Source organism: Macrosteles quadrilineatus, unplaced genomic scaffold (genome assembly GCF_028750875.1).
Source record: "Macrosteles quadrilineatus isolate MER2022 unplaced genomic scaffold, UCM_ALF_1.0 Scaffold_3__2_contigs__length_128488019, whole genome shotgun sequence".
Lineage (NCBI taxonomy): Eukaryota > Metazoa > Arthropoda > Insecta > Hemiptera > Cicadellidae > Macrosteles > Macrosteles quadrilineatus.
The window spans coordinates 69,624,263-69,644,549 of record NW_026542596.1 but is presented as its reverse complement, the minus strand read 5'-3'; the positions used below and the strand labels follow the sequence as shown (position 1 = coordinate 69,644,549).

The following is a 20,287-nucleotide window of genomic DNA, read 5'->3' as shown; positions in this document are numbered from 1 at the left end:
AAAATACATTGACAATCACACGCTAGGGCTCTTGCAGCTTTCTATTACAATGTTGCTCTATTACTTATCCGTGGAAAATGCATTTAGTAACAAAATTGAAAATAAGAATTCCTAGCAAGATCTTGTGGTTTTGTCAAAGTTTAGGTCTCAAATTTGAAAATAATTATATGTTTAGGTTTTTTACCAACAAGTTAGCTAAACACACAAAAGTGTAAAAGTACCCCACGTGCATTACTGACACGTTTGCCTTGCTGTAGAGTAGCACGTAGTTGTACAGTATTATCATGATGTATGTCCTTTACTAAAGGGACTTCTCCGATACAGGAACATTTATTCTCGTATGAGAGACCAATGTCAATTTGTTTCACCTAGAAAGGTGGGCGTAGAGCTAAATCTTAGAAGTTATTAGATACTATCGGGTTTTGAGCCCGTGCCATCTGTACTTCTGAAGCATTTAGTGTAAAACATACACGATCGTGTCCTATGAACCGATTTACAAAGATTGTGTAACTGGTAGGCCTACAGAACAACCTTATTTTCACCAACAGGTCACTGACTTCCTATACAAAACTCATAGAACGGCATGGCATCTATAGTTTGTGTGATGGAACCTGTCTACTGTCTCCTGGACCTACGTGTACCTACCTGGAGACTGGTCAATGGTAAAAGGCTCGGACAGTCACAGGTGAACGGAGGGTCTAGACTGTCTTTTAACAAGTTCTATCATGCGTAGTATAAGGGGGTATGTTTCATCTATGCTATAACCTATCAAAGGTCCAAGAGGATTGAAAATTCGGATCACTTCGCTTGGATTGTAACGATGTAAAAATAAATACAAATAAAATTATGGAAACCAGAACAAACATTATTAGATGTAACACCATTGACTACTACAGATGAATGGTACAGTATCACTTGTAGTCTGCCCAGTGAAGGCCAAGGACCCCGGGGCCCGACTGAGGCCATTGTATGGACCAAGGATTCTGCGCTATCTGCGAGACAAGTTGCCGCCTACAACTACAGCTGGTTTAATAATATAGTGCTACTCCTCGGTCCCCGAGGTCCTGGCTTCAAATCCCACCAACCACCGATGGAGTTTTAAGTGATAATGCTACAACTTCTACCTAAACATTTCATTCCCATGTTGTAGTCAGTTTGGGTAAAAATTATTAACATAGTTAGTTGAATTAAGCCACCAACAGTGTTTGCTGATGCCAATTACGGATACCTGTTATTACACACCATTTATAAAGATGCCAAACTTTTGTTAACAGAAATATATTTGATCACGTAAAATATCAAAAGCGAAGAGAAAACAGCATTTTGGGTTAATTCAACAATTGTTGATAATTAAACAAAAAATTTTTTCGTTTTTAATTTAAGAATTTATTACACTGGATCCATATAAAAGAGAGTGTTTTCTACCTTGGTGTCAAGGAGGCTCGGACAGCATATCTTCGCAATGCTATTTTATTAGCCTAATATTTAGGAACCAATATTTCAAAAACCATAAGAGATATCTTTAAAAAACTTGATCTCTTTGTATTCTATAAAATAAGAAGAAAGTTTCAAGAAATTTTAGTTTATTTAACTTTTACGGAATTATTAATTTATTGAAAAAAGATTCCGGTTAAAAATACTTGAATTAACTTCAAATTATTTTTTCAAAAATTATATTTAGTCAAAACTGAGCAACATCGCGTCATTAAAAGTAAAAAAAAATGTTATGGTCATCCGATTTTTACAGTAAGGCTTTAATTTAAAGAGCATTAAATGAAAAATCATACAACAAAAAAAACTAAATTTTTTCAAAAAATATTTTTGTCATCTGACCCCCTTAAGTCAATGCTGAGAATCATTTATTTTGCAATTTTGACGGTAAAACTTTTTGTTGGTACAGATTAGTATAACATTCTAGCTACTAGCCAGATGTAACTATCTTCCATTTAACAACTTGAGACGGTTAAAACTGTTGTGCTAAATTATCCAAATTTAGTTTCATATCTTCTATGAAATACACTTTTAGTTTACTAAAACTTTAGTTTTTCAATGTCGGTTGACGTTTGAAAAACTGTACCAGTATTCAAAAGTGTAGTAGGGTAATTAACTAATAATAATAATAAATAATAATAATATGTAGCAATCCCTGTTTAAGTATCTTTGGAAGTATTGGAAATTTCTTCTAATTAAATAGCGTAAAACTCCTGCATTATTTAACAAAGCGACAAGTTAAAAAGTAGCACGCCTTATCACAGCAACAAACTCTGCAGTCTCCAGCCCATAGCCGGCATTTGAACGACGCAGAACATTATCCCAACACTTAACTATCGCCAGTTTTACCTTCTGTGCACTGAAGCGAACCATTACTTCGCAAAACTGTCCCATAACGAGAAGTACGTCTAATGCGTGTTCCCTTTCTCAATAGCTTGCGAAAAGCTAGTTGGATTTTAATTTTCAACGGAATTGCCATTATTGTGGGAACTACTTTGTATCCTCTTCCAAAGTATCTCTTATTTATTTAAACTCAACATGATAAAGGTTGTGTGTAGGCTAAGAAGCTTAAATCTTTTTTTTATTTATGTAGATAAATTCTTCGTCTTAAAAAGAATAATTTCCAGGATAATTTAATCAGACTTGGAGCGACATAAGCGAAGCTAACACAGCAACAGTAGACGACATTAACGATGTACTGAAATGAGATTATACACTTGAAGAAAACCACCAATAAACAATATATCTTAGAAATATCTATAGTAAAACACAACATTAAAAGTGTTGACACTTAACTAACCGTTAAACAACACGCATAAAGTGAAAATAACTTAAGTCAAACTCCTTGTGAATATAGAAAATAAAAAAAACATACAACATTCTCTACCGCCATTGCCCTTTATATAATGAACACTCATACAGATTATGCATTTACAATGACACTATGTTTCCGGGTCTTTGAACCCTAGCCAACAGCGACAGCGATCGCACGTAGGACAGCCACACAATAGCGCATGCGCGGGCCTCGCCTCGTCTCACACCTATACGCATGCGCACTGTTGTATTGTATTACAACGCAGTGGCAGTACGCATGCGTTGTTGCGCAGTCTGATAGCATTTCTGTTTATAGTTTGTACCTTCAATATCTCGTCGACCCCACATTGCCTGTTAGCAAATGCCAACCTGGTCGTCAATGTATAGTATTGCATACAATCGTTTTATTGTATTCAAATTGTACTTTATGACTTCTGTTATTACATTCAAGAGTATAAATATGGCCTTAAAGAGGACAATCGTCAATGTGCCTACTCACACTAGAAAAATTACGGGTGTGTGTACATAAAAGTACGGTTAAATAAACATTTACATTAAAAGCGATTTAGGTAAGAATGTTACGTTTGTACATGTACGTGATTACAGTTTGGAGAATAGATGTTATCTTATCTTAAATATATTTAAAAAAAACTTTTGCAAAACTTACGACAGCTAGCTTGACTATACTACTGCACCAAATTACACGCGGTTGGTACCAAATGAAAGCTATTTTCCTGTAGGTGTGCAGAATCCCTTTATAAAAAAGTCTCAAAAATAAGCACGAAAAATGAATTTGAAATTTTAGGGAAATTAACATGGGCTTTATGGGTTGCCACGATAATGAAAAGAAAATCAAAGCAAATTCGAATCACATGTTTTATTTACTGAGCGGGGTGAAAATAGAGAAGTCTGTATGTACATTAGGCCTACATATTTTTGGTCGAGTTTTTGACCACGAGGCAACCTCTAGGAACAAATATAAAAATATTAAAAATAAACTTTTCTTAAGGAGATTTAACATGCGACCAAAATTTAAAGCTTATGACAGCTAGCCTTACCATACCTCTGTACCCAATTACACGCGGGTTGTACCAAAAGAAAGGTTATCGGTCCTATATGTGCAGTGCAGGTTTTAATTTTATTTTGGAAATATTTTATTGGGGAAATCAACGCATACTGTTAGAAAGATATTTGCCTGTAGATGTGCAGAATTCCTTTATAGATTAAAATAGGCTAAAAAAGGACAAAAATTATTTTTAAATAAAAAATTATAACATTAGCCTTATAGGTTACCATGTTGGTGACGAAATTACAACAAAATATAGAAAGAAAATCAAAACAAATGGAAGAAATTCCAATCACATGTTTTATTTACAGCGTAGGGTGAGAATAGACGAGTTTGCAAAATACATACTTTTGGTCGAGTTTTCGACCACAGGGTGAGCTCTAGTGTTTTATATATGAATTGTGTATTTGTATACTCAGTTTCAAAAACAATATTAAACAAACCTTAATTGGCGCCTTATTTCTTGGTTGACAATTAATTACTGTTCTCTTTTTTGGTCTATGCAAGGAAGTATACAGTTAAGAGCATGTAAAAGATATAAATTAAGAATATAAAATTATGAGTGTAAAATCATTGGGTAAAATAATATTTCCAACTGATCAAATATTTTATGGAACCCATACCAGTCTCAATTTTACAACTTCTACAAAAAAAATAGGTTTAACAAATAACCTATAATGTATTCTCTTGCTTATTCACGAAATGTAAGTGAGAATGGCAATTTAAATTAGACGCTTAATTGACAAGCCATGCATTTCGGGTTACAATTATTTCGAACAATCTTTATTCCTAGAGTACAGAGAAACCTATTCATAGATTAGTTCCATTTGGTTAAGAATTTTGACAGATTCTTAACTATTTCCTTGATGATTTATACCGATTTATACGAACAATAAAAACTAAATGACTACCTTAAACAAAATAAAATTGACTAACCAAAAACCATTGTATTGGAATATTGTTACGATTTCTATTATTAAAGTCATGAGTATATCACAATGCCTTTTAATTAGTTTTTATGATTATATTTACGGCCTTACATTATTGTATTTCTATTATTTATTTCACGGGTATATACCACAATGGCTTTAGTATCTATTTATAAATAGAAAAGCATATTTCTTGAAAACCTTATTCTCAGGCGGTGCATCGCAGGAAAAATCTACGCAAACTATTAGAAATATATTACCGGCTTTACAGTATTTCTATTATTAATTCACAAGCCCCAACGGTTTTAAAATATTTTTACTTTTACTGTATATATTAGATAAATATCAAATTTAATTCAGGTCAAATTATTAAGATGAAAACAAAATGTTTTAAATACAAGGTTTAAAAAAAGGCGTGTCTTCTAACTTTACAGTGCGTTAAGAATGTTTGAATAACAATGTTTCACGAAAGTACTACGTGTAGAATATTTCAAACATTTAATCAAACTGAATATTCTGTTATACGTCTTACAATGTTCTAAGTAGGCGACATTATGATTTGAAATTAGTTTAAATCACCGTAGATAAATGAGATAGCCCATTTTTTCATTTTTCGTTTTCAAAGAGGAAATAACGCAGCGCCCTCAGTTGTAGAACCACAATCCAGGTGCATGACTGTCTGGCAACACGGCCACTGCGACGAAGGCGTTATATACAGTATATTTAATCTTTTCTGTGATTTTTCTTATGTAATTATTAGATCTATGATTATTAGAATATCCTTATAGTTATGTAAATCTAAATCTCTTTTAGTTCAAAGATTCAAGAAATTGAATTAACGACCTACAGTTTGTTTAAAAAGAAAAATAAATAAATCAATACAAGGCTCGTTGGATGAATTTTTATACCTGATTTGTGAGAAAATACAAGAAAGTATCGCAACGATATCATAGCCACAAGAAAACTGCAAAATAATTAGGATAAATTCTGGTTGTTTTCTTCAGTGTTAAAAGAGTTCATCCAACGACGAAGAAAACTATCATTAATTTCTACTCAATAATAAAACATTGGTTCAAGAAGTGCATCTATGGTCACTGCTATGTGGAACGCAAATATATTGTTCATGTTCCTTTTTTTTTAATTTCCAGAAAAAAACAACATACACTACTAGAAAATGAACTGATTAAGATAAGTTAAGTTGTTCTTAAGTTTTTTTACCATTAAAATTGTAATAAAATTAAAGAAACCAATATAAGTAAACATCCCACGTCAAAAGATTTGTAGACGTAGCAAATTCTCAACAACTTTATTGAATTCAAACCGTTTACAATAAAAGAAACATTCACATTTTAAGCTCAAAGAAAAATAAACCATCTAAATTAATTATGGACAGTAGGCTCCCTTAGACAGAGAAAAGTGGCGATTGCTTCAATAAGAACGCTAATAATTGTCAACATTCTATGTTGAAAACCAAGCAATCTAGAATGTATGAATTGTTACGGATAAATAACACTAAAACATGATGAGTTTCACGACCGCTCGCAATTTAATCCTTCAAATTCTTAACTGCAATCCGCGTACCTGCGAGAAACGCGAGGACGGAGGCAAACTGAAGGCGGATGATAATGTTATGTTGATTCCCGCGTTTTACAACAGAATAAACAGATACGTCCCTCTTTATTTATTCGGTGATTAGTATACTATAGAAATTTGTAAAAAGTAGGAACGAAATCTTTAATAAGTGCAAATCGGGGATTTGTGATGCAGTATTACCAACTAAACATGAAAACAATCTCAGACTCGATGTAGCAATTTTATAAAAAACTTCGGGAAATGGATTTCAAAGTAACTTTCGTAGTTTGAATAAAAATGTATTCTATTATTCCATGGTTGTCCGCAGTATGGTCAAAGAACACTTTTAGATTTAAACTAACAATGAAATATAATTGTATCTGTTTAAATTCTTTTTTCGTTATGGAGTTGCTCTAATAAACGTGTGTGATTGAAACTAGGGTTGTTAAAATTTATGTTTACCATTACCTCGCACCACCCGGTAAGTGTTTGCTAGCCTGGTGTATAGTGTCTAAGAGATTGCGAGAAGAGTGTTGAGTTTCCTGGCATATCAAACAAAAACAATACGTTTTAAACAGCTTTCTTTCGAATAGTTTGTTTTCCTTACAATCCAAATAATGGCGTTAGCAATAAATACTCTTCGCCATAGCTATATAAGAATTGTTAGTGGAGTAAAATGAATAAGAGTTCAGAATGGAACTCTAGTTTAGAATGGTCAGACACACCATCACTAATAACACTTTGACCATACAAGCATCCAAAGTTGCTCGAATATAATGAAAGTGTTGCCTTGGAGTTAAAATATATTAAATTGATTTAGTACAAAACTGATTCTTTATACGTACACCGGCAAAAGCCACACACATTACTTAACTATTTCTAGGCATATCCACCACATCAATTGCGAATATTTCTATAATACTCTATTAAGACCCTTATCAACCTCTCTGCGAAGTTTTAAGATACCCACATATTCCGTACTCTACAAACAACACTGTATTACGACACGGGCTCGCGTAACAATGGAGCGTAGAGGAATTGTCGGCTCTGTTACAATAGAAGCTCATTAGCCTGTCTGTGGTAGCGAGGGTTGTATGTGTGTGTGTTACGTCAACAGGCGAATCCTTCTGTTCTAGGGCCTTCCAAGGTCAACGATATAAACCTCAAATTGCCTGGGTATTGAGGGTCTATGTATCAGCTTTGGAAAATGTTCCTAATTCGAGATCACGCACCGGTTCAACATTCTTGCACAGTGAAAAGTCCAAACAAAGTGGTTTATGTTTGCACACGAAAGTCAGTCATTTAAAATAGCATTATTTCTCATAAGAATAACGTGGAGGAAAATTAAATTTTTGGGTGGATTACAATTTTGAAATGAGAATTGTTTGATTCTTTTGGCCCACAATTAACAAGCATTAACAATAATTGTAAACCTCTAGTTCATCTGGCAGTGGTCTAGAATTTCCATTCCGACATCGATCAGTCACCAGTCGAATCCTTCTATCCTCGCTATGCTGCCAATGTTTACATTTGAAGCTTGTTGGTCTAACGGTGGTAGTGAGGGTGTGTGTTACGTAAACATCAACAGGCGAATCGTTCTATCCCGGGTCCTGCCAAGGCCACACCACGTCCAGCCTTGACTTTCGCTCATTTGCAGCCTATAATCCTGCTATCTGTAACTATTGGCTGTAACGTTCACGAGGCGCCCATCACGCTGCACGCAGCCCTTGGCAAATCGTGAAACTAGTTCAATTGGCTAGAGCTAGGTAATTGATTGATCTTCGACAAAAACATTTGAGGTAAAATTTTGAATAAAAACAAAAACAATCATAAACCTGCTGCAGAATATATCCGCGTTTTATTTACTGCGTTTAACGACGTTAGGCTTTTTATTTTTAGGTCGAAATTCTATACCACAAACTTTTCTTACATGTCCTGAATCATCGTCAATAATAAATTAAATCTGAGGCTAGAACCGTCACCACTTGCGATCGGTCCAGCAAACTTTAGATATTCAGGGGAACCTACGTATCCTCTCGTGACCTAGGATGAAGTTGCTGTAATACAAGACTACGTACTGCATTTCACATATAGATTACATTAAGCGATTATTATCCAATAAGCCAAATACAATATATATGACATTTTTAAGTTCTACAAATACAGATCCAACATCTCCTGACTATTTCCATTGAAAGTTCGGACCAACTCCCAGAATATATTCTCAACAGTTGAATCGCAAGGCACACAAGGATAACCAGTTTATTTTTGGGTGTGTCTCCTCCAAACAAAATCTTTATCTTGGGTGAAACCCCGAACACAAAAGCTAATTGACGAACGACTTCCTGGGTTCTTTTGGGGACCTTTGATTGCGATTCAAAACTATACTTTTATAAAACAGTGATCTAGCAATTTCTAGCTTTTTTGAATCAGATTAAAAGATGTAAAAAACAAACTCTTGCACCAACACTAAAACTATAATGCTATGCCTATTTTAGAATACTAAAGGAAAAATTATTCCTGTAAAACCCCAAACCAATACAAATCCTTCAACTTCATTGCCCACAATCTAAAGACCTCCGAACAAACCATTGTACCTAGCTCCAAAGCTCTAGATAAGTATCACATTTCAATATCCGATCACTGTAATAAATCAGCGGTGCGACCTCATAACTAACAATATCCGAGCAAGGTAACATGGAAACAAATTAACTGGGGGAGTGGGAAAGTAGTTACTACGCGGTGCGGTCGTGCGGAGAGCGCAAGGGAGGTCGACAACAGTTGTTGGTTGGTTAGTTTGCTTGGTTGTATTGCCTTTTATTTTTGGCTTTTGGATATTTATATGTACAGTACGAGATGTAGCCATTTCCTTTTATTGAAAAAAGAATTTAGCATGATGAGCCACTCACGGAGAGTGCTACTTTTGATATTAGGGATCAATATATGATCCCTATATGATCCCTATATGATCCCGATATAGGGATCAATATAGTTTGATCCCTATATTTTTTTAAAATTCTGGCAAATTAAAATAAACTAAAATATGCTATGGACATGGGAATATATTTAACATTGAAATGGAATATCTAGTTTAATCCTTTGTCAAATATTACCTAACTTTTGACGTTGGGTAGGTTCTTCTGGTTGTTGAAAAACGCTTATAGAGACCAGTTATTGTTTTCGTCTCAGTTTGTTTTCTGTTTAGTGGATTCTATTAGTTGTTTTGTTTCACTCTAATTATTTTCGTAAATTTACTTTTCACTTTTTTGACGGTTTCTTAGGTAAATGTTGTTTCTATGGGCATAAGTTATGGTGTGATTGGTTGGAAGTTGTTGTTGGTTAAGTTAGTGTACGAGTCTGCGTTTGCAAGGTTATTTGTTGTTGGAATGTACTGCTAGTGCTAGTAGTCGTGACTTTTGAAGTTTCTGGTCGCGTGACACCCACGACATGTTCCAACAAATTGGCCCTGATCACACACCATATTACCGTTCCCTTTTACCCGACCATCTAGCGTCCACCTGCTCTACTCGCTCTACAGCGGCGTGATCCTAGGTAACCTCTACCACCTGGCTGGGAATGGTTTCAACTAATGAATAGGCTACAACTATATGTTAGGAAATGAAGAGAACCTAATCCACATCCAGCCGATTGGACGGGATAAGAAACATTTAAACACATTCAGTTTCAACACATTTCTAGAAAATAGGCTAGTTAAAACCTCCGTCTGGTTTCCACTTCAGGCTGTTTCGGCTGCCGTCGCCGCAACCCATTGCGCGTTCTTGTCCATTACGTATGACCGTGTTTTATATACCGTAGTGTTTTATGTACTTAACTAATTTGATGTTCCGACGTGATGCACATGCGTTGAAAATATTGCACTTACACCTAAACTAGGAGCATCATAAAAGTGGTCCAAAAGCTATAATACTGATTTCCAGAATCAAAATCCAGCGTGAACAAAGAGTCTGACTTCTGTGTGATGCGAATATACTCGCATGAACAAATTAATTGGAGTAATAAACAAAAATAAGTAGCTATAAAAAAACGTGGTAAACTTGAAAATTGACTGGGGGATTACATATGTTGTTTATCTATTATCACAGTTAACCTAATTGAACGGATGTGTTCAGTCACCGCTAGTTACTCAACAAGGAAAGTTTCCGGCGTTTTTGTCAAAAGTCTTCCACGGCGGCGGAACTGGTTGAGTTCACACAACTAACGTAAAGTCGAAACCGGACTTGCCAACTGGGGGTCTTGGACAGCTTTTTCGATCGTTTATGAGAAATCCAAGTTGTTTTTTTTCGTCTTGGCGAGAGAATCCAAGTGATAATTACATGTATAATGGAAAGTGGACACATTCACCGTGTTGCAAACTTGCATTTATCCGTGCGGTTTGAACCATTCACACACACATTGGTTTTCTCTAGGTTTAATCTCTTTCACTATGCAGACATTCCAAGTTTAGTTTTAGCCATTTTACAATACAAATAAAACATAGGTTAATTGAGACACCAACAGGGTACGCCGATGTCTATTACTGGTGTCTGTCGAATACGCGACCTTACTGAAGCTTAACTTAACTGTCAACGTAAAACTACAACATCTTTTATGCCACCTCAACTATCACAAGAGCACAAACATAACATCATTTTGAACAGTTACACAAGTGTAAAAAAATAGGTTACATATGCTCCATATAGAGGAGGAGTCTACTTCTGTGTAAAGAAAAGAATAGTTAGGCCTATACCCTTTACAAGGAGTTTTTTTTTTGTTAACTAAAATTTTACTAAAAATATGTATGTACCATGTACCTCACAGTATTTCCACCTCCTTGGTCCTTAGAACTTTATACTTGACCGCAAAACTACGATCAAATTCACGTCATCACAATTCGCTGTCCGATCACGATGGATTTGCAATGTTGTGATTCATCAAAGTAATCTCAATGCACAATTTGCATAGCGCCTCCTCCTCTATAACAACTGACCAAGGACTTCCACGAGGGTCGTAAGGAACGGGAAGGATGTGAAAGGGAAAACGTGGGATAATCTGACACATTTGAATCAAACACATTCGTCGAAGGAAGAATATTCAATTGTTGAAAGTAGTATTTGTTGTCAGTGGTGTCGGAGAGTAGGTCGTTAGTGCTATCCCATACGTTGTTACATGATGGAAGTGAGAATCTTTTAATTTACTTTCTCGTTGTCTATACATCAGTTACGAAACTTATGTTGGTCATTTATATGGACTAAAGCGTGTATTCTATTAGAGTAGTCGCAGAAGTAGTGGCTCTATGTATAAACTATGGTATAACTTTAAGTTTAAAACTACATTTAACGACATTCGTAAATGTTTTTAAGGCACTCGCCAAGGCTCGTGTCGTTGACACTATCTTTACGCAATCGTTGCGTAAAATACTATTACAAACTCATATTCCAGCTGATAAGTATATTAAAATCCACATAAAATGTAAACATATTTATTGACTAAATGAAACTGTAAAGGGGGACATAATAAAAATCCACTATACAAATTCAAACAGTAGCCGTAGCACGTGTTCGACCTATCGGTGTAGTTTTCAATAACCATACTGAAGTCGCTCTAAAGAGCACCGGTCGACTTTCAGCCTCAGCAGTTACCCGCTAAAAATACCAAGGAGATCCACAATGTTTCCCGCGTAAAATGTCGCGCGGGCGGGTGTGAACAGCCGGGACTACATTTTGTTCCCAAACATTACTGATGCTCGACATCCAAAGGGCAAGGTCTAAATTTGTTATGACCTTGTTTTATTAGTCTGGTTGCCACACACCGGGAAGATTATACCTCACAAGGTTGTGATGCTACGTCCATTCTGCATAAACTAACCTGAATTCTACACATTTGCGATCATCACGTACACTACAGTGAAAAAGGAATTCAGAATATCTCATATTTAACATATGTATAAGACACACCGTGAATATAAATCAAGAGTAAAGGAATAGGGTAGAGTTATCAAACAATAACTACACAAATGGATATAATTTTATATGGTTTGAAGAGATGTACCAAGTTTTGCCGTTTTCTCAGTGATAAAAAACCTGCCAAAAAACGTATTAATGCCATATATATTTAAATCAAAACAATTATGTATTTCTACTGAAGGCAGCACGTTCATACATTTACCTAACAGTTATTTGCATTGAATATAAAGGAAACGCATTACTTTTTCAATTGCAACTATTCTAAAATAAAAATTGATACGATGACATGGGTTGATCGACATCTTTTATAATCTTGTACCTTTCACCAATATTGTAACACAGTAAAACCTAACTACTCATTCATATTCTTTACAGCCAGGTTAACCTACTAAAACCATTTGTTTGATGAACAATAGAGTAATTTCACATGTTTAATAGCAATATATTTGTAGCTTTTACATCTAATCCAAATAAGGCAGGCGCACTCGTAAAACCGCAATAACCAGTAACAGTAACCGATAAACACGTTCACTATGACCGTAGTTTGGACGCCGCGCCGTGACGTGCAGTACGGTTTAGTTATTTCGTAATCAGTCTCGCTGTAGCTGGGATTTGTTGGATCTTATCCTCAACGAGCTTTGCCAACAGCCAACACACGTACGTGATTCCCTCCGAATAAATTCCAACTCACTTCCGTCGTTTTAGCGGCGCTTGTGACCGAGTCGTGCCTACACATCTACGGCTCGGTGACGCTGCACTTGTCTGAAGGTATTATTGTACTACAACTCACCCAGATCAAACCGGTCGATAAGAAAGTGTATTCTTCGAACAGGATGAAAATGTACGAAAAGGAACATTGTACGAAAAGGTCACTTGGCACTGCATACACATTTTTTTGTGCGTGCAAGTGTATTGGCAGAGGCGAAGAAAGAGTTTCTGACATTACGATCTTATCGTAAACCAGTTGAGGATTATCTGTAAGTTAACGACTTAAACCTTCAGTTTCTTGCCCATTTGTTTACTAGTCAAAGGGACCCAAATAAAATGTATACCAGCCGAAAATACATCACTAAATTCATAATAGCCTGAAGAAAAGGCGAGGGTCAAACCTTCACACATCAGAGTATCCAAGCAAAAATTCATCTCTATCACCTTCTTCAGAGTAAACATCAAGCTAAATTCTAACCTCCTCCCCTACTTCAGAGTAAATCCTAAGCAAAAAGTCGAACCTCTTCCCCTACTTCAGAGTAAATCCCAAGCCTAACCTCCTCTCCTATCTCTGAGTAAATCCATAGCAAAATTATAACCTTCCTTATTCAGGGTAAATCTCAAGCAAAAGTCTATCCTCCTCCCTAATTCAGAATAAATCCCAAGCAAGGGTCTAAGCCCCCCCCCCTATACTTCAGAGTAAATCCCTAGCAAAAGTCTAACCTCCTCCCCTACTTCAGAGTAAATCCCAAGCAAAAGTCTAACCTCCTCCCCTACTTCAGAGTAAATCCCAAGCAAAAGTCTAACCTCCTCCCCTAATTCAGAGTAAATCCAAAGCAAAAGTCTAACCTCCTCCCCTAATTCAGAGTAAATCCCAAACAAAAGTCTTATCTCGCCTACATTACGTTAGGCCACATCGTAGTAACCACATATAAACTACGACCTCCTCATCTAATCCAGGGAACCCACTAGCAAACATTTCGCCCCCGCCTATATTTTAATAGACCCTATAAGCATTATTAGTTTAAATAAGATCTACAAATGTTACAATCTCCCGCCGCCACTCGCGTGTCCACGTTAACATTATTGTTCCACAGTGCCCAGTCCGCCCACTGAAGTAGGATCGTGACGTGGTCAACTTCCGTCAACTCCCGCTAGTCGTGAGTCTCTCTCTCTCTCTCTCTCTCGGTAGACAATCACGCTAAATCCAGCCACCGGAGACCGGATTGTGCAACCACTGTTTACTTTTAATTGGTTGCGCACTCCAGTCCCCAGCTGACCCGGACTGTCCGCGATGATGGACGACTTGGTGTTTTGATGGCTACAACTGGAGCACGGGCTAAGTGGACAACAATTACCTAGGTTTGTACATTAGAATGTTTATAATGCGTCACGGTAGATTTTGTCTCGGTGCCTTTGTAGCATACAAATAACGGTTTCGTAAAACTGTTAAAATCGAGACGACCTTCAATGATCTAAGGATTACTTTGTTAAGTAACCACTAAATGAGGCAGTTATTTATGTCATCGCGTGCTGTATTTTTAGTGTAGATTATATATTAAGTTTTCTAATAATTTAATGAATCATTTATAAACAAGAGAATATAGGTTGTGTTATATTGAAACAATAATAAGTCCTGTGGAAAGGGAACTAAAACTAATCTTTAAGATTGAAATAGAGATTCACGTCAATTCCCATAACAACCCTCCGAACACTACAAGGTGGCAAAAGAAGAGTTAAATTTTCTTTAATATACTAAATATTTATCATACAATTACAAATAACTGTATCATACGAGAAAATAATATCACTCACATCTAATGAAAGTAAGGTTAAGATTTAAGTAGGTAGATTTAAGTAGACATTTTAATCACTTGATTTTTATAGATTACTAGCTATCACTTTAGCATCAACCTCTGCAGCGCTACTAATGCACAATTAGGTGGTTTAATTTAGTGGTTTTGATATTATAACAATTAAATATTAGTTAAGAACTAACTGTCCGTATCTTGTTAACTAACTGTGGCCGAGTACGTTTGTTGTCAACTGGGGGAGTTCCAACATTTAGTATACCGTACTTAGTAAAATAATATTTTAGCATAATGTTGCAAGGCGGTCGTGCGGCCGTCGTCACAGCCTAGTTGCTACAAGCATATCTCTTCCTGTTGTGGCGTACCTTCACTGTACAATGTACATAATATACTGTCTCTGTGTCTGCATACCGATACTGCATGTACAAGGCTAGTGGAAGCCTAGTATGAAATCTTGCATAGTTCTAACATTTATAGTCAAAGCAATAAACCGTTTACTCTAGTTATATTGTGAATATGTTGTAGAATCCTAAACAATATTGTATGGCGTTTTCAACAGGGTAACAGTGGCAACAGTGTCAACAAAACACCACTCAAGTTAATTTTAATCTTAATTTGTAATTTAACTCATTGTTCTTCAGTTCGAGAACCACAAACAAAATGAAGGTGTATTTTTACTGTTAATTCGCCTTAAAATAATTTGCAAGCCCAAAAAAAGATACCGCTTATCACAGCTCAATCCATGGAGCTAAGAGGGGCTTCTTAGGGGCTCTAATTCCCGAAGAAGACAATTAAATTACAAATATGAAGTTAAAGAGTGCGTTGAAGTGGATAAGAGTTTGTTCAACTCCGTTGATAATGTCTCCTATGATGATAATTTTGAGCTTTTTCACGTCAAAAGTCAACAAAAACCTATACAATCAATGCGAGTCCCAACCAGTTGTAAATCCAGTGACAAAAACCCAATCACAACAGACCTTTCTCCTTGGAAATCACCCAATTAAGCAGCGACACGACACGAACATGACGTGTGTTAAACGTTCTGCATGAACATTGAACGCGGTCGTGTGCAGCACGCGTCGACAACTAACAACAACACTGCAACTGCATCATGTCGTGCTGCAGTGCAACGGCTAATGGGAGGAAAGATCAGCGAATGATCTACATAATTAAGCGATACTTTCCATTATTGGTTGGTAAAAAGATACTAGCTCGACATGCTACACGTTCTACTACATAGGTAAGATCTCAACAGCTGCAAATGTCCGACTATCACACATTATGTTTACATCAAATCTACAATTGTTGCAATTTGTACGCACTTTCCATAGCCTTGCATTTCCTGCGGTCAATATCAATGATGCTTTCAGATAATTACGCGTTTGGCCTAGCATACATAATCTAGACACTACCGTATCTAATATTGAGTTCAATATTAGATTGGGTTCTAAGATATAGCCGAAAGTAGCATAGTTCATATATACATTACTTACATATTTATCACATACGGAAGTATCCAACCACTGGTTTCCATCAAATGTGATACTCATTTTATAAACAATTCGTGAGTCTCGCTCCAAAATTAATACCTACAATTTGAACTACGAATGTGCACTTGCATGCCAGGTGAGCATTGTTTGTACTGCAATTTGTACGCACATTCCATATCCTCGCGCTCACGCCATATCTAGTGGAGCTATCACACAATTACCGGTACACCACAATGACCATCGTGGGAAGTTTGCGACGAGAGATCGCTGCATAATGCTTTAGCCATATCTGTCTTTACACCACTGTCTAACGGTATTCCACTGTTGGAAGCACCAACTCCTGTGTTACCGGTATCGATTTGATTGGTTACTGGACCCAGAAATAATCACCTCTTGAAACAGTATACTTAACAATATTTCTAGCCCCAATCATAAAAAAATCTTTGAACTCCTTTTATGTTAACAAAAATCGTAATTGATCAGTGTGCTCGAAATCAACCTTATTTAAATGTTATCAATATTTTAATCGTGTTTCGTATAAGAGACTTTAAAGGCTTTAATAAAAAATGTCATTATTTACAGCCAAGCAATAAGCGTCTGAACATAAGTTTTAAAATTCTGGTGATGTACATTTTGTAAACGTTACAAGTCAGAAAAAAAATTCGTAATTGTTTAATTAACAAGGTGTAAATTTCTATTTAACATTAGCGATCCGAAACCCAGAAAAGAAAATTATGGACACACCTTGTCTATTTAAAGTGGCAAATGATCTTAAGTACGTATCTAAGCGGCAATATTTTGAACAGGGAAGTGAAATCGACGCAAACGTAACTCCGAGCGGTAGATGGGGCAGAATGTACAAGTATCTAGCAATCAACCGCCTTGGTGGACTTGTACGCGGTCGATGGTAATGAACCTGAGATACATATGTGAGGTCACCGGACCACTTTCCTTGTATCAGGTCTGAGGTCTGAGGGAAAGTGACCGTGAAACTTCTCCCTGGGGCGATCACACTTCAACCCGAGGAGAAACGGAGAAACACAACATCAATCAAACTGAGAAACATGCAGATTACACGCTGATACAACAGTAGCTTCCTCTCAATATCACTTAACAAAGGCCTAGGAGAAGTTTGATGAAGAAAAGGTACCCGGAAGTGGCTGTTGAATGTATTATGATTACTGATACGATGTCACCTGGTTTATACACTACTTCGAAGGATCGTGAAAAACTATTTTAACTTGCTATAATGCAGTAATTGTTATACAGGGTTAGGCAAAAGTCTGGAACCCCTCAGTTAACTTTTTAACGCGTTGCAGTAGGAAAACCAAACTCGGCACATATTTACAACATAAGAAATTGCACTATTTCATCAAAGTTATAACATTGCTCCAGCCCCCAAAATGGGGCACCTATTTTGGGGGCAACCCCAAATTTTCAAATGTAAACACCTGTCACATGACCCCTCATTTTAAAGGGTTTATCAAGATAAATTGATTGGCGCAAACCAGAGGTCAATATCGCAACCCCAATCAAGATGGCAGCCATTTTAATTTAAGATGAGCAAGCAAGATAAAGTCTGGACACCCCAAGTTAACTTTATAACGTGTGGCAGTGGGGAAACCAAACTTGGCACATGTTTACAACATAAAAAATGCACTTTTTCATTAAAGTTAGAACTTGTACCCGGCCCCCAAAATGGGGTGTTTTGGGGGCAGCCCAAAATTTTTTAAAGTAACCACCTATCATGAGTGACCCCTCATTTTAAAGGGTTTCTCAAGACAAATTAAATGTCGCAAACCAGAGGTCAATATCGCACCCGTAATCAAAATGGCAGTCATTTTGAAATATCCCATATTAACTTTTTAACAGGTTATAGCAGGAAAACTAAACTCAGCATACCTTTATAAAAAAAATAAACCTTTTGGTCAGTATTTAAATATAAAATTTTTAAAGTTAACTGGGGCTGTCCAGACTTTATTTTGCTTGCTCATCTTAAATAATTAAAATGGCTCCATTTTGATTAGGAGTGTGATATTGACCTCTGGTTTGCACCATTAAATTTCTCTTGATAAACCCTTTAAAATGAGGGGTCACATGATAGGTGTTTACATTTGAAAATTTGGAGCTGCCTCCAAAATACCCCATTTTGGGGGCTGGGGCCAAGTTGTAACTTTGATGAAAAAGTGCAATTTCTTATGTTGTAAATATGTGCCGAGTTTGGTTTTCCTACTGCAACGCTAAAAAAGTTAACGGGGGGTTCCAGACTTTTGCCTAACCCTGTATAACTCAAACTATACAGGGTGTCCATAAAAAACGTTTCAGGACTTTGGGAAATGAATCCTCATACTAAAAGGAAGAAAAAAGTTTATGGGAAGGTATGTCCGAAAATCCATATTTACCCAGATATCCGCCATTTTGTTTTTTATACAAAAATATTTGTATCTGTGAAGTTTTTTATTCGATGATTATGAAACTTGGTAAACATGTTACCATACACAAGACCTATAATAGAAAAAATAATAAAGTTGTTCCGATTGTAAATTTCAAAATGGCGGCCGTTTGAATTTTTCTAACTTAAATAACTCGAAAACGGCTAATTCTATGAAAAAATGTCAAGAATACTTTTTTTTAGCATTTTTAATTTCCTATCAAACGATACCAAGATCAAAAAGATCGGACAAAAGATAACTGAAATATACCGGTTTTTGTGTAAAAATAAGGCAAAAATTAAGGGTTCCCCGACTAATTTGCCTTATTTTGACACAAAAACCGGTATATTTCAGTTATCTTTTGTCCGATCTTTTTGATCTTGGTATCGTTTGATAGGAAATTAAAAATTCTAAAAAAAAATATTCTTGACATTTTTTCATAGAATTAGCCGTTTTCGAGTTATTTAAGTTAGAAAAATTCAAACGGCCGCCCTTTTGAAATTTACAATCGGAACAACTTTATTATTTTTTCTATTATAGGTCTTGTGTATGGTAACATGTTTACCAAGTTTCATAATCATCGAATAAAAAACTTCACAGATAAAAATATTTTTGTATAAAAAACAAAATGGCGGATATCTGGGTAAATATGGATTTTCGGACATACCTTCCCATAAACTTTTTTCTTCCTTTAAGTATGGGGATTCATTTCCCAAAGTCCTGAAACGTTTTTTATGGACACCCTGTATAATATAACTCAATAGTAGTGTTTTTATGTATTGCTACTCCACATTTTGATTAAAGAATGCTTATTGAATAAATCAGTGACATTGAGAAAGTCCAACATTAAAGTAAAACAATGTTAAGTGTGTTTATCTGTTGAGGAGATGAATATCTTTATGAACCAGTGATGGTTACTAATTTAAAAGAAATACTTTTACAACATCAAATGGAGACTAACCTTAAAAAGTCAAGGCTCTGAATACTCTGCGGCAATTAAAGATAGTTAACATTTTGGTAAAAACTTCAGATTAAGTGGTACAATATTTTATGCATATATGGAGAATCGAATAGCCTACGTAGCCAACCACATGTTAGTTCAAAGGTATGACATCTTTGAATAAGTACTTAAAGACCAAACTTCTTAATAATATTGTGTTATTTTTTCCAACCAGTAAGTTTTTATTCTATGGACTTTTGTCAGGGGAAAATCCAACTCTTTTTCATGGGGTAAAATGTATAAACATATCCCTCTTTTAAAAAATACCATCTGGAATCATTTCACAAGCCGATGTGCTCGTGACTCCTCAAGAATCCCAAAACGAGCCCATTCAAAGGGCGTGGCCCCTTAAAAGGCGTCACGTTAAGACACTTAATTCTCCACAGTCATTAACTTATAATATGACGGGATAATTATTCCTTTTCCGCGATGCAATGCGCAAGGCGAACAGCGAGCGCGCGGACGAAAGCGAAAGCCCTGACCATGAAAGGCACCGGCCTTGCGGCAACAT

General features: G+C 36.0%; 1 protein-coding gene across 1 annotated transcript in view; it reads right to left on the bottom strand.

The window, feature by feature from the left end:
* LOC128989287 (RING finger protein 17-like) overlaps window positions 1-20,287 on the bottom strand; it is a 199,596-nt gene that overhangs the window by 109,809 nt on the left and 69,500 nt on the right. The gene's annotated exons all lie outside the window — the stretch shown is intronic.